Below are 13,031 nucleotides of genomic sequence, written 5' to 3'. Positions count from 1 at the left end.
ACCACTGTGCTCCTCGAGCTCCCCCCAAAGATAACGGAAACAGCGGATAACGGGCAAGCTGACGGACCCTCAGAGGCAAACTGATGGGAAGCTAGGGGCTGGACCTGCCGGGAGGGCCGCGATCTGCACCCCCGAAGGGAACATTGGCCAGTCTCAGTAAATCTGACCGAGGATTGGCCCCCAAAGGGGCCGAGGTTTGATTCAGCGTGTTGGGGTCCACGCTGGAAGAGTTCTTGGGGGTTCTTTGTTCCGCTGATGGAGCTGCTCCAGACCCGAGCCCATATTTGGAGAAGAAGAATGACCTTGGGCTTCCCGATCTGCTGATTTCAGGCACAAATCGCATGATTTCAGGCTGAATTTTGGATGTCCCAGTTAAACGGCAGCTGTCGGGCCTCGGGAAGGGTCCCCCGCGCCCCAGCCCGCAGAGCTTAACGTCAGACTTTGTGCTATCGACACTGCCCCTCAGCTGTCAGAGCAGAGCTTCCCCGGCCTCTACCTCTGGGCATCCCCCACTGTGCGGCGGGGTCCGGTTTTATGGGGCGTCCTGCATCCCAGCAGATGTTGGGCTGCCAAGAGCCGGAGCTCGCAGACGCTGGCGCCATTTCCCTCTCTGTAGCCCCAGCCGTATTTACAGCCGTTCCACCCCAACTTTGCCTTCCCCGGCTGAGCCTGGGGGGGCTCCCCTGACCCCTCCACCAGGCAGGACAGGTGGCCGGGATTAAGTCCGGCGCATTTGCATATTCTCGCCATAGCAGAGGGAAATGACACCGTGTCCGGGACTCGGAGGTAACGCCTGGGAAATGGCCCGAAGTCAGGGCTGCCCGGAAAGGCCCCATGGAAGGGGGGGGGGGGGCGGGTAACGGATCAGGCGGCCCAGCCCGGCCCGACTTAATGGAAGAAACAGAGGAAAAAGGAATGTAAGCACTGAGGCAGAGCGGAGGCGGTCGGGCTTAAGTCTGTGAAAAGCCATCCCTCATTTAAGAATCCTCCTTGTTCCTTCCAAGTCATTCAGCAAGTGCTTATAAGTACCCAAGGCGTCCCGGGGTGCACGCGGACCTGACCACCAGTCATACAGGCCCCTCCTCTGAGGATCCCCGAGAGATGGGAGACCCCCTGGTTCTCCGAGCAGGTCCCTCTCCTGGGGTTCAGAAGCCTTTCCCTCCACGAAGCCTAAATCTGAGCCTTTCCGACATCTCCGGTGGCTCCTTGTCCTACCTCTGGGCACCGGCTTCCGCAGGACAAACCTTCCCACCCATGGGGAGGGAGGTTCTTCTCCCTCTCCTCCCCTCCCAATCTTCTCTTCCCCCGGGGAAATCGGCTCGGGCCTCTCGACCAAGGTTATTTGTTATCTCAGCCACCCTTCTGTGGGGATGCTCTCTAGATGCCGTCTGACTACCTCGATTTTACCGCTATTACACATATTCACATTTAGGTAAACCAAGGCTAGGATGTCAATATTACCTTCTGAGGGCTGTAATGGGGAATATAATTATATTTGTGATTAAAAAAACACTTCTACATACTAAAAGAAAAAAGCCCCAACAATGAATAGACACTGGTGGAATCTTCTGCCCCTCAAAGTAGTAAAAATGACCCCGTTGAGCTTATCATCCCATTATGAACTCAGGCTGGGGAATGTTTTTGCTTTTCTTTATATCTTGAGCTCTTAGCAGAGTGCCTGGTCCTCAGCAAGTATTAATAAATGCTTGATGAATTGAGTTGATTTATCTCAAGGTGATCACTGAGATTTAAATAAATGCATAAAATCAGGAAAAATTAGAAATAAATCTTTTTTTTTTTTTGGAGGATCATGTATTTTATGAACTGGACGTCTTACAAATTGAGTTCAGTTGAGATACCTAAAGGTATTAAAGGTTTTTCCCCCCAAAAAGCTCAGATTTAGTGAATGAAAAAAAATCAACATGAAGATAGTTATATTTTATCCAAAATTCTACATGGAGGTAAGACCTCTATTGTTGCTTTTTTTTTGGGGGGGTTGTCTGGCAAGGTCCCCGGGACCTCTTTGGATCTGCTATGACTCCTTGGACAAAACCCACACTCTGTGATTTTAAGTTGCTTTGTGAGACTGGGCCACAAATGAGTGGACTGGCACATCCAGCTGTGTGCTTGCTCCTGGACTGTCCTGAACATGCATACACTAATAAAAGCTTCCATCTGCAGAGTCTTTTAAAGTTGCAGAGCCCACAGGAAAGTGCTTCGTAAAGTACAGCCAGGTGGCTGATTAGTTAACAAACAGAACCAGGCTGGAACCAAAGGGGTGTTGTCCCCCCACCAGGGAGCTGCATCCACCCTTCCTCCCAAGGCACTCAAAGAATTTTTGGAACTACCCTTTGAAACCACATTTGAGCTTGTGGCACATTCTTTTCAACTGCCTCGATGGTGGGAAAACCTCGTTTGAAGGTGGATTGGGCTTTTGGAAAAGGCTAACGATGACCCTGGAGCCACAGCTGGTGAAGAAGGCAAAGACAGGGCCGAATAAAACCATTTTTCATTGAGAAATAGCTACATAAGTTAACTACCTTCCAATCCCAACCCAACATGATCATAAAGAAATGAGACCAGTTTTGAGAGGGCTGGTTTCAAGACTAGCTTAATAAATGTTTATTGACTAGCTCTGAAAGCAATTTCCAAAGGGGCGTTCCAAGGATGGCTTCAGCTGCAGTGATATCTTAAGATGAAGTACATTGCTTTCTGGGGGAGGGGAGCTTCTTTGAAAGGGCTAAGACTCATTTGGCAGAAGAACTTGAATCATTCCTTTATAGTCACCTGGGTACTTTGTTTTTCATCAGTGGCTTTGGATAAACTTATCTTCAGAAATCTCATCACTGGGAGATTTTGGATACTGGGCATTTTCTTTCTCCTTTGATTGGAGGGCTGGATGGATGGCAGAGCAAAATGCTCCTTCTGAAGCATACCCACACTCAGCTGGGAAAGGGGTTAGGGCACGGGGGCTTTCTATCTGATAGATAAGAATCTTTCCAAGCTCATAAGTAGTCCAAGTCTTCCTTGAATAGGAATTCTTTACAATCCTGGGACATACTCATTAAATCGCTATTAAAGTAAGTTTATCGTTTTCATTTCCAAATATATCCCTGCCTCTCTTTGACCTGTGAGCTATCCATTGTAACCAAGAAAAAAAAGAGAAGGAAAGAATGTTAGTTTGACAATGTATAGAGCATTCTACACCCCAATCCCCCCTTTTCCACAAAGGGAGCCAAAGTTTTAAATAGCACTCATCAGCCCATGGGCCTTTCAAGCAGGGATTTAATGGACAGGAGATGACACATCCCTCTCTCCTCTTCACTTCTCCAGAGAGGTTTCTTTCTGGTCCCTCCTTCCTCAGTCATCAAAGCCCTAAAGCTGGGCAGCTCCACCATTTCCCATGGTGTTGGGCTCAGGTTTATGGAGCCAGAGCGACTGCAAAGTGAGACAAATTTGCACTGAATGCCATCTGACTTTTATGCTGAAATGTCCCCATGATTTTCTTCTGCTCGCTTTTTATAAGTCTCGGCTTATCTGGTTTCATTTAGGCAACCAACAGCCTTTGGCTGGGCGTTTTCTGCTACATTTAAAACTGTCGAAGAATGAAGGGTAGAAACATGTAATTTTCGGCACAGCTTCGGTCAGACCCAGATATAAACACAGTCCGCGGTGCTTTATTTAGGCTGAGTTTTATTATTCTTAACTTTCATAGCAACGCTGAATCATGTTGCATTAACAAATTTTTATTGGGTTTCCCCAATGGAAGGCAAGTTGTGGGAGAAGCCTTTTACTACTCCCTCTCAAAGACAGTCTTGGAGATTTACCGCTCGGTTGAGGAATCAAACATAACTGTTAAAAGCTTGCTTTGGGTAAGATCTGATTTAGCTCGCTCTAAAGTAAACTCATCCTTTCTGGGAGGACTGCTGCCCCCCAGCCTGCCTGCGCAGCCCACTGTCCGAGCTGGACCTCCTTCCTGGAGAGAACTTCCTCGCAGATCTTTGTCTGAGTTACTGCCCCCGAGAAAGCACTTAGCTGCTGGCCAAAGGGATGGGAAGTGGGTGGGGGGACGCGCTATAAAAAGGGAGGAGGGAGGATATTGAGCTGGAGGGCCTTTGGGGAATTGAATCAAACAGGCAATCCAATTCTCCTTCAGCTGCGGATGGGGTCAGTTCTGGGAGAGCTTGATGCATCGGGTCTTACACGTGTCCCTAAAGTCCAGGGCTGGACACACCCTCCCTCAGCTCCAGAAGCTCTAGCGGCTCCCCATTGCCCCCTTTCTTTGGCATTTAAAGCCCTCCACGGCCCACCTTTCCAGAGTCATTAAGGAGCCTGTTCAGATACCAGCAGCTGCTTAACCCTTCCCTCCTTCTGCTAAGGCACTACCATCTTTCCAGGATCCCTGCCCTGGGTGCCTCACTCTCCCTCAGCCACTATGGACCAGCGAATGATCTTTGGCCAGGAAACCCCAAACGGGCTCCTGGAGAGAGGGACTGGACCCGACAACCCACAAACAGAAACCTTCACAATCAGGAAGCCCCAACCTGGGTTCAGAGCCTATCCAGAGACCGCTCCCCACTCAGGATGGTCCCACAACCCAGCAGCTCAGGACTGGAGGCAATTTTATTCCCATTGTATTGATTAAGAAACGGAGCTTCAGATGCCTGGAGGTTAAGTCTTAGAGGTCATGTTTCAACTTGTCCCCAAGGCCACAACGTATCAGCTAATATGACAAATGGGAATCTCCTCTTAAAGCACAGGAGCATCCACTAAACCTAACTTCCCAGGCAGGGACCCCTGAGTGTCTGTGCCTCCCTGTCCCACACTGATAGCTAATTGTGTCACCTGCTGCTGGGTGTAACAGGCTTAGGGGAGCTCCTCCTGGGGAGGGAGTAGGAGCTCCTTAACTGGGGCCACCACTTGTTGGCCAGTGTCAAGGGAGGGGATTCTGTCTGCCTGCGACGTCCTCCTGGGGACTCACATTTCATACCCCCATGATGGCAGTGCTCTCACTTTGTCATCTCGAGGACCTGTCATGGTGGCTGGCACACAGCAGGTGCATGATAAATGCTTGCTGATTCACTGGCTCAGGCCAACCCTCGATGTTATTCCTTGTATTTTACACACGTGCCGTTCCATCTAACCCAAGGGCTCATGTCCGATGGGATCGGCTTAGCCCCTTTCATGATTACCCGAAGGGTCTGCTTTGCTTTCAGAAAGAAAGTGACCAGTAATGCTCTTGTCTTTAAAATTTCAAAAAGACCCAAGATCATGTGATGAATCCAACTCAACATGGTGGACTGGGGACAAACTTAAAAAAAAGTGATCTTTGGCTCTCAAAGGGAACCTCCCTTTCTCTATGGGTTAGAAATAAGGTTGCCACAGTTGCAGGTTCAATGGCCAAATGCTATCTTTAAGGGGAAAATTCCAAGTTATGGAATTAGAATATGACTGTCCCAATAGGATTATTGGTTATACATAGGAGGAGAGTCAAATTTTTATTTAGTGGGTATTCTTTCTCTCTCTCTCTCTCTCTCTCTCTCCCTCTCCCTTTCCCTCTCCCTCTCCCTCTCCCTCTTCCTTTCCCTCTCCCTCCTATCAATATCCTATTCTTCTATTCAGATGAAGACATATCTATACTAATATAGTACATATCTTTGTCATAAGGCATGTGTGAGGCAGAAAAAGGTTCACCAACCAAATGAGATTAAAAAAAGCAGGCCTCCGTTTTAGTCTGGGAGATAAAGGTTGGGACATTCCCAATGATACCTCATTTGGGACTCCAATCACTTCCTTTTTAATTTTTTTTAATACTAATAGCTTTCAAAATCTATGCAAAGATAGTTTTCAACATTTATCCTTGCAAAATCTTGTGTTCCAAAATTTTCTCCCTTTTAAATTCCTCTCCTCATTTAAATTTAAATTCCCTCTCCTTCCCTAGACAGCAAGTAATCCAAGATAGGATAAACATGTGCAAATCCTCTCTCTCTATTTCCCTGTTTATCATGCTGCACAAGAAAAATCAGATCAAAAGGGGAAAAAAGAGAAAGAAAAAACAACAAGTAAACAAACAACAACAACTAAAAGGTGGAAATGCTATGTTGTGATCCACATCCTGTCCCCACAGTCCTCTCTGGGTGCAGATGGCTCTCTCTATCACAAGCCTACTAACACAGCCATGGGGCCCAGGGCGAGGGCAGGCTCCCTCTGGCAGCCCCGGATGTGCCTATCTAGGAGAGCCTTCATCAGGAAGGTTCCTCTGGTCACAGGACTTGAGTTCAAATCTCAACTCTGTCTCTGTGACTTTCAGTAACTCCTATGCCTTGGCTTCTTTCCCTGTAAAATGGGCACGAATGGTTGATCTCTAAAGTCTCCAGCTCTAAATCTCAGCCCAGAAGACTTTTCTTAACTGGTTATCCATCCATCACTATACACTGATTAAACACCACTGTGTGCCAGGCCTTGCTGGTGCCGGGGACACAAGGGCAAGAAGAAAAGCTCCTGGCTGTGGCTCAAGGGGTTGAAGTTTTATTTTTGTTTTCTGCATTTATTGTGGCCAGCTCCTACTCAGTCCTGTAAGGCAAGCCCAACCACAGGCACTAAAGGCTTCTTGATCTTTTCTGCGGGAATCTAGACCTGAATTCTGTATTCAGTATTCTGATTCTCGGTCTGATATCCCACAATTCTCTCTTCAGAATACTGTCTATCAGCATCCCTGTGCTGCCAGGGGAGACCCCTGGGTGGGGGCTCACGCCCAGAAGAATTTATAGCAAGTCACCTGGGACTAAAGATGGGAAGTGAGAGGCTGGAGCTTGACTTCTGGGAGGCCGGTTGTAGCCACATAGGCAGGAGAGGGAAAAATGGGGCTAGAAGAGCCCTCCAAGAAGAATGGCAAGTTTCAGACAGACTGGAGGCACAGAGATGAGGGAGAAAGGATTCAGAGGCAGAAGTGGAATTACTGTGTTTTAGATAAAGAGGAAAATTGGGAGATAAAATAAAGCGCTCTCCTCTGGGTCATCTTCTACCCAATTGGAACACAGAGACTGACTTCCTTTTAAAGCAAAAGTTTCCTCCCAGCCAGCGGCCCCTGTTACTTATATCTGTATGCGTGCCATGTCAGCCCATTTTTAACCAGAGTCTAGTTCATCTGGACATCATCTGGGAGAGACACCACAGTCATGGACAAGTCCCTCCCCCCTCCTCCCCCCCAAAAAGAAAGGAGTTGGTTTCTTGACAGACCCGGGGCCACACAGACTCACAGTCACAGATATACACACAACCACCCACGGTACACGGACGCAGCCGGGCCACAGATAGCCCCCATGACGCTTGTAGGGAGGTGGGTGCCGAGGGCGCTAAGAGGGGCTGCTCTTGCCCATCCGCGGGAGGTCGCCGGCCGCTGCCGAATCCGCCTCGACGATTCCAAACACACAGACCCCGAGGTTTTCCCCACATCTGGGCATCTCCCATACATCTCGATTTGGATTCATTTTCCGCAGACCTCATCTTTTCTTTAAATCCTAACAGCCAAGGCTAAATCAAGACCAAAGGACCCACATTTAAATTCTTCAAGATGTCAGAATGAGCTTATGCTTAATTTTATGTCTTCTTACAGAAAAGAAGGGAGGGAAGGAAGGCAAATGAAAGGAAGAGAGATGGAGAGACACAGAGATAGACAGAAACACATGGAGAGACAGAGAGACAGAAACACAGACATAGTGAGACAGAAACAAAAAGACAGACAGAAACACATAAAACGGAGACAGACAGTGAGGTAGAAATACACAAAGACAGAGACAGAGATAGTGAGACAGAAACACACAGAGAGACAGAGATAGTGAGACAGAGACAGAAACTCATAGAAACAAAGACAGTGAGAAACACAGAAAGATAAAAACAGAGAGAGAGCTTGTGGGACAGAAACACAGAGACATCTTGCCTAAGTCACCTCCTCAGGTCTCAGTTTCCTCATCTGTAAAATAGGCACTAACCTTACTGATGGTCCCCCGCTGATAGCTCGGGTCACAGTGTGGCCCAGAAGGAGATAATTGCTCTCTCTATTTAGCATTACTAATTATTGGTCTGGGGTCTCCCAGCATGGACCCCCCCCCCCGGAGCCATAGGGTCATGCATCTCACCCAGGGTCACACCCCCAGGAGGGAGGGGCGAGCCCAGCATTTGTCCCATCGCCCCACTGCCCGCACGCTCTGCAGGGGCTGGCCACCAGAGCCTATGCTCTGTGCCCAGGCCGGGCTGCCCACGGTGGTGTCATGTCGCCACCTGGTGGAGAGACTGAGGCACTGCGTGGGCCAACTCTGGCCCAGGCCAGCCCTACTAAAATACGTTGGGGGACGTTTGGGGGACGTTTGGGGGGCGTGTGAGCGCCTCCCTCCCGTGTCCACAGCACAGTTCAGGGGCGCCTCTGCTCCCCTCCCTTTTCCTATGACAAAAGGCCAAGGTCTCCTGTGCCCTCCCATCCTCACCCCCCGAGGACAGAGGTATCCACTGCCCCCCCTAAAAATCACGGGGCTGAAAGCCCCCCAGCCCAGCCCCAGTGATCGGCCATCAAGCCCAGTGCCTTGGACGTGAGAGTCTCTAACTGCCTCTTTGCCCCTATTTTCTTCTTGCTTTTCTCTCCAAAGTCCCTAAAAGTACCCAGACTTCTCTGAGGACCCCACGTCTCTCCCATCCCATCTTCTCCCAGCTGAGCTTGCCTTTCCTCCCCAAGTGACTGCACTGGCCTCCTGCCCCAATCCCAAGGCCACGGATCCCTGCAGGCCATGACTGATTTGGGGGTGAAAGGAGTCTGCTTGGGGGGGTCCTGAGCCTTCTTCCATCTGGAGGAGCCCCTTGTGACTGAGGGTGGGTGTGGGAGACTGGGACCTGTCCCGGGGCACCAGAGAAAACCAGTCTTTTATTTCTTAAACAATATCAACACTGAGGCTGCAGAAGGGACTTTCGGGGCCCAGTCTGGGGCTTGAGGTCTGGAGTGGGCAGCGTTTTGCTTAGAAAACGGTCATTTCTGACATTATTCCCTCTCCGAGCCCACACTGGAGCCTCCTTCCTAGCAAAGATCCCAAACTGGCTCCCCCGTGCACCCCGTCTTTCTGGGGCGAGCAGAGGGCGGGCTTCCGTTTCTCTCATTTCTCTCGGCTGTCATTCTGCAATCTCAGCTTGGTTCTGATGGCCTTGAATGCCGCCGGGGCAGTCAGGGCACCCACTGGCCCTTTGGCTGTCCTTCCTTCACCTTCCTTCACTTGACTCTTCAGCCACCATCTCATCGGGCACGATCCTGTGCCAGCATATTGGCTTTGGGGCCAATCCTGGGCACCTGGGCTTTGTTTGGGGAAGGTATTCCTTGTCTGGTGTAATCCTTCTCCTAATCAACCTGCTCTTGTGACAAAGAAAACCAGCCAACAGACAAAACCCTTTATCTGAAGGCGTATGGGACACTCTGCCCCTGTTGTCATTCACCTCCCTATAAAGGGGACCTTTTTCTAGACCAAGATCATTCATAATCAAAGAGTGAGATAAACAAGAAAGGCCACCCTGACAGCAAATCTCTAACCACAACTCCATTAATCAGCCAATCACTCATCATTTATTAAGGACCTACTATGTGCCAGACACTAAACTAGGCAGCCATTAGGGATATAAGGAAAAAAAAGTTTCCTCATCTGTAAAATGGGGATGCTAATAGTAATAGCATGTACCTCCCTGGATTGTCGTAAAGACCAAAGGAGATAATATTTGTAAAGCACTTTGCAAACCTTAAGCACCATATAGCTATTATTATTCTAAATTCTAAATTAATGATTCTCAATAGGTGTTTTCATTCATTTTCTTCAAGTTATAGAAATGTTTGGCCATTCACCCAGACACAGAGAATCTCTGCCCTTAAATCCAGCTCCGAACATGTCCTAAAAGGTCTTTGTAAGAGAACTGAATTCCTCTTCTACTGCCCTGGAAAGACAGTGGCCAAAGTGAATCTTTCTGACCAGAGTGACATTCGAGGCTCCCTGTCTAAAAAGTGACGATATCCAAGAGTTTTCTGTTGATGGAGGCAGATGAGGAGGTTACATTCAATAAGTGGGGCCGAGCATCCTGTCCCGTGACTGGCCAGCCACATGCCCGTCTCCCACGGAGGATCTGCTCTCCAGAGTTGGACTTGGGACAATGGTGTTTGTGAGGTAGGAAGAGGCTCAACGGGAAGCAGGGACTCCATCTGGCTGGCTGCAGGTTTTCTCTGGGTTGTGAAGGCTTGATCTTTGAATTACAATTACAACGATCCGGTCGTTCTCAAAATAAAAATAAAATCCCCAGAGCCTGTGGCTCCGGCATTCCGGTGGGCAGCCGGGCCGGGCCCGACTGCCGTCCTTCCTGCACACTTGTAGACAAGATGCTGGCGCGGTTTACGGCTCACATCTTGTCCCCATCAGGGCTGCTTTCTCACGCTGAAATGCATACCACGCGGGCTACCTGCTGGGTTTTGGTGAGCCTGGCAAGCCAGGACTCTAATGGGGTGGGCCGGGATGGGGGGGAGCGGGCCTCCTGGAAACGTGCATCCCAAAGGGAAGACGCCAACCAAGACCGACCCCAAGCGGGCACACGGCTCCTTAAGTCACATATTGAGAGCTGGCAATGGGGAGGACGGAGCCGGAAATTGCACGTAAAAGTCTCTGGGGGCTTCTCAAGCAGAATGGCTGCGATGATAGCACATGCTTCTCTTTGAAAAGCCAACCACTTGAAAGTCCTCCTTTTTAATTAGCCTCATGGAAGTTGAAAGGGAAATGAGCCGGGCTGCTCATTAATTCCACATGGAGGGGAAGCCCTGGCTTGCCGAGTCCCCCTCCGCTTCCCGTGTTCATTTGGTGCTTTGAGCCACAGACACTCAGGACGTGCTGGGCCAGGAGCTGGAAGGGACTGTCCGGGCCCTCTTTTTATAGTTAAGGAGACTGAGGTCCGTGAGGGGTACATGTTGGAGCCAGCCAGCCCTGCCTCCAAATCGAGGTCCTTCCATCTTCCATCTTTGAGTCATCAGCTTGGACTGGAGGACAAGACTCATCAAGTTCTATAGTTTGGATGGAATCATGTCCCTCTTGAGAAAGGAGTCCTGGGATCCCGGGCTGGGGGCCAGAAGGGAGGACGGCCTCCACTTGTAGTGGGATACAACTACAAAAATGAGACAGTCCCTGCCCTCCACAAGCCTCCATTTGAACAGAACTTGATACTAATGACGACTTCTGAGTTAGTAAAGCTAAGACTTCTGGGAAGTCCTGCACTGAGGCTAGTGTTGGCCAGAGAAGGGAGCCTGGGCCTGCAGTTAATGGGACTGTAAGTGGAGACTCGGCAGGCAGCAAACTGCTCTTTCCCAGTAGCAACGATGCTATTGATTGGCTGACAGTTTCCATGGCAACAGCTAGAGATGTGAGGCAATGTGGGGATGGGGACTGTGGTGAGGCAGAAGGTGGGATTCTTGTATTTCCTGATGGGTGACTGGAGCAGAAGGCCCCTAAGGGGTCTTCAATCTCTGTACACAGTAGGTGCTTAACAATATTTGCTACTTTAATTGGATTGCTCCTCTGCACATGGATCACAACCAATCCAACAGCCAAGATTTATTCAGCCCCAATCTCTAGGGACGGGGTTAGCCCCGCTTCCGGTGGGGCTTCGGGACCCCCACTGCAAAGCCCATCATGCACTGTGTGTGATTTTCCCCAGCAGAGGAAGGCCGTTTCCATGACAGCCAAGGGAAGTGTGTAATTCATTAAACATAAATCAAACCAAAGTAGCTGCCGCCGGTCTCTCTGGGAGTGTTAGAGCCGGAGGGACCTTGGGAGTCCCCTGGGCTTTGCCCAGTCGGGAAACTGAGGCCCCGTTCAGGGAGGGGGGATGGGGGGGTTTATCCCACGGGGATGCCTGTCCCAGGACAGGTCAGGGGTGACGAGGACCCAGGCCCGGGGCCAAGGGCGCCTCTATGACTGGGGAGCCTCCCGGGATGGCGCCGTGCTTGTTCCAATCCTGCAGTGGGCTCCTGGATCACGGCTCTGAGAGCGGGGATGGGGACAAAGGCTGGCAGCTCCCGCTCCTTCTCCCCTCACTGCGCCCTCCAGCCTGCCCATGTACGCTCGCTGAGCGGGGGCTGCGTGGGCGTCCTTGGTCACTGAGTGGCGTCCGTGGCCCCCTAGTGGCGGCTGCGTGGGCGTCCGTGGCCCCCTAGTGGCGGCTGTGTGGGCGTCCGTGGCCCCCTAGTGGCGGCTGCGTGGGCGTCTGTGGCCACCAAGGAGCGGCTGCGTGGGCGTCCTTGGTCACTGAGTGGCGTCCGTGGCCCCCTAGTGGCGGCTGCGTGGGCGTCCGTGGCCCCCTAGTGGCGGCTGTGTGGGCGTCTGTGGCCACTGAGGAGCGGCTGTGTGGGCGTCCTTGGTCACTGAGTGGCGTCCGTGGCCCCCTAGTGGCGGCTGCGTGGGCGTCCGTGGCCCCCTAGTGGCGGCTGCGTGGGCGTCCGTGGCCCCCTAGTGGCGGCTGTGTGGGCGTCCGTGGCCACCAAGGAGCGGCTGTGTGGGCATTCATGGTCACTGAGTGGCGGCCACATGGGCGTCCGTGGCCCCCTAGTGGCGGCTGTGTGGGCATCCGTGGCCCCCTAGTGGCGGCTGTGTGGGCGTCCGTGGCCACCGTCCCCTTCAGGTGTGGCCCCACAATCCCCCGTCATTTCCTTCTGTTTGTGCCTAAATGTCGGAGCCCCGGGACGAGCGGGGTCATCGCCGGGGTCCCAGGAATGTCGGCTCCATGGGGATGTGGGCTCTCTCCGCCCCGTCCCCTCCCCCCCCCGTCCCTCTGTGCAGAAGGTGACGCAATCTCCGCCGCTCTGCGCGCGGCCACCCCTCCTCTGGCCCCTGGCGAAGAGGTGAGTTTCAAACCCCCCCCTCCATAACTCCCCCCTCCCGTCGCCCACAGGTTCCGTCTCCGTCGCTAACTCCCGGCTTCTTTCCTTAAAGCCCCGAGCGTCCGTATTCGGGGCTGGAGGCGGGGGT

At 51.4% G+C, this 13,031-nt stretch overlaps 1 protein-coding gene across 2 annotated transcripts in view; it reads right to left on the bottom strand.

Annotated features, from left to right (window-relative positions):
• The window catches only part of JAZF1 (JAZF zinc finger 1), a 235,255-nt gene that overhangs the window by 65,279 nt on the left and 156,945 nt on the right, over window positions 1-13,031 (bottom strand). The window lies entirely within an intron of this gene.

Source organism: Sarcophilus harrisii, chromosome 5, assembly GCF_902635505.1.
Source record: "Sarcophilus harrisii chromosome 5, mSarHar1.11, whole genome shotgun sequence".
Lineage (NCBI taxonomy): Eukaryota > Metazoa > Chordata > Mammalia > Dasyuromorphia > Dasyuridae > Sarcophilus > Sarcophilus harrisii.
Note: the sequence above shows the minus strand (reverse complement) of the source record. Positions and strands in the feature narration are given on the sequence as shown.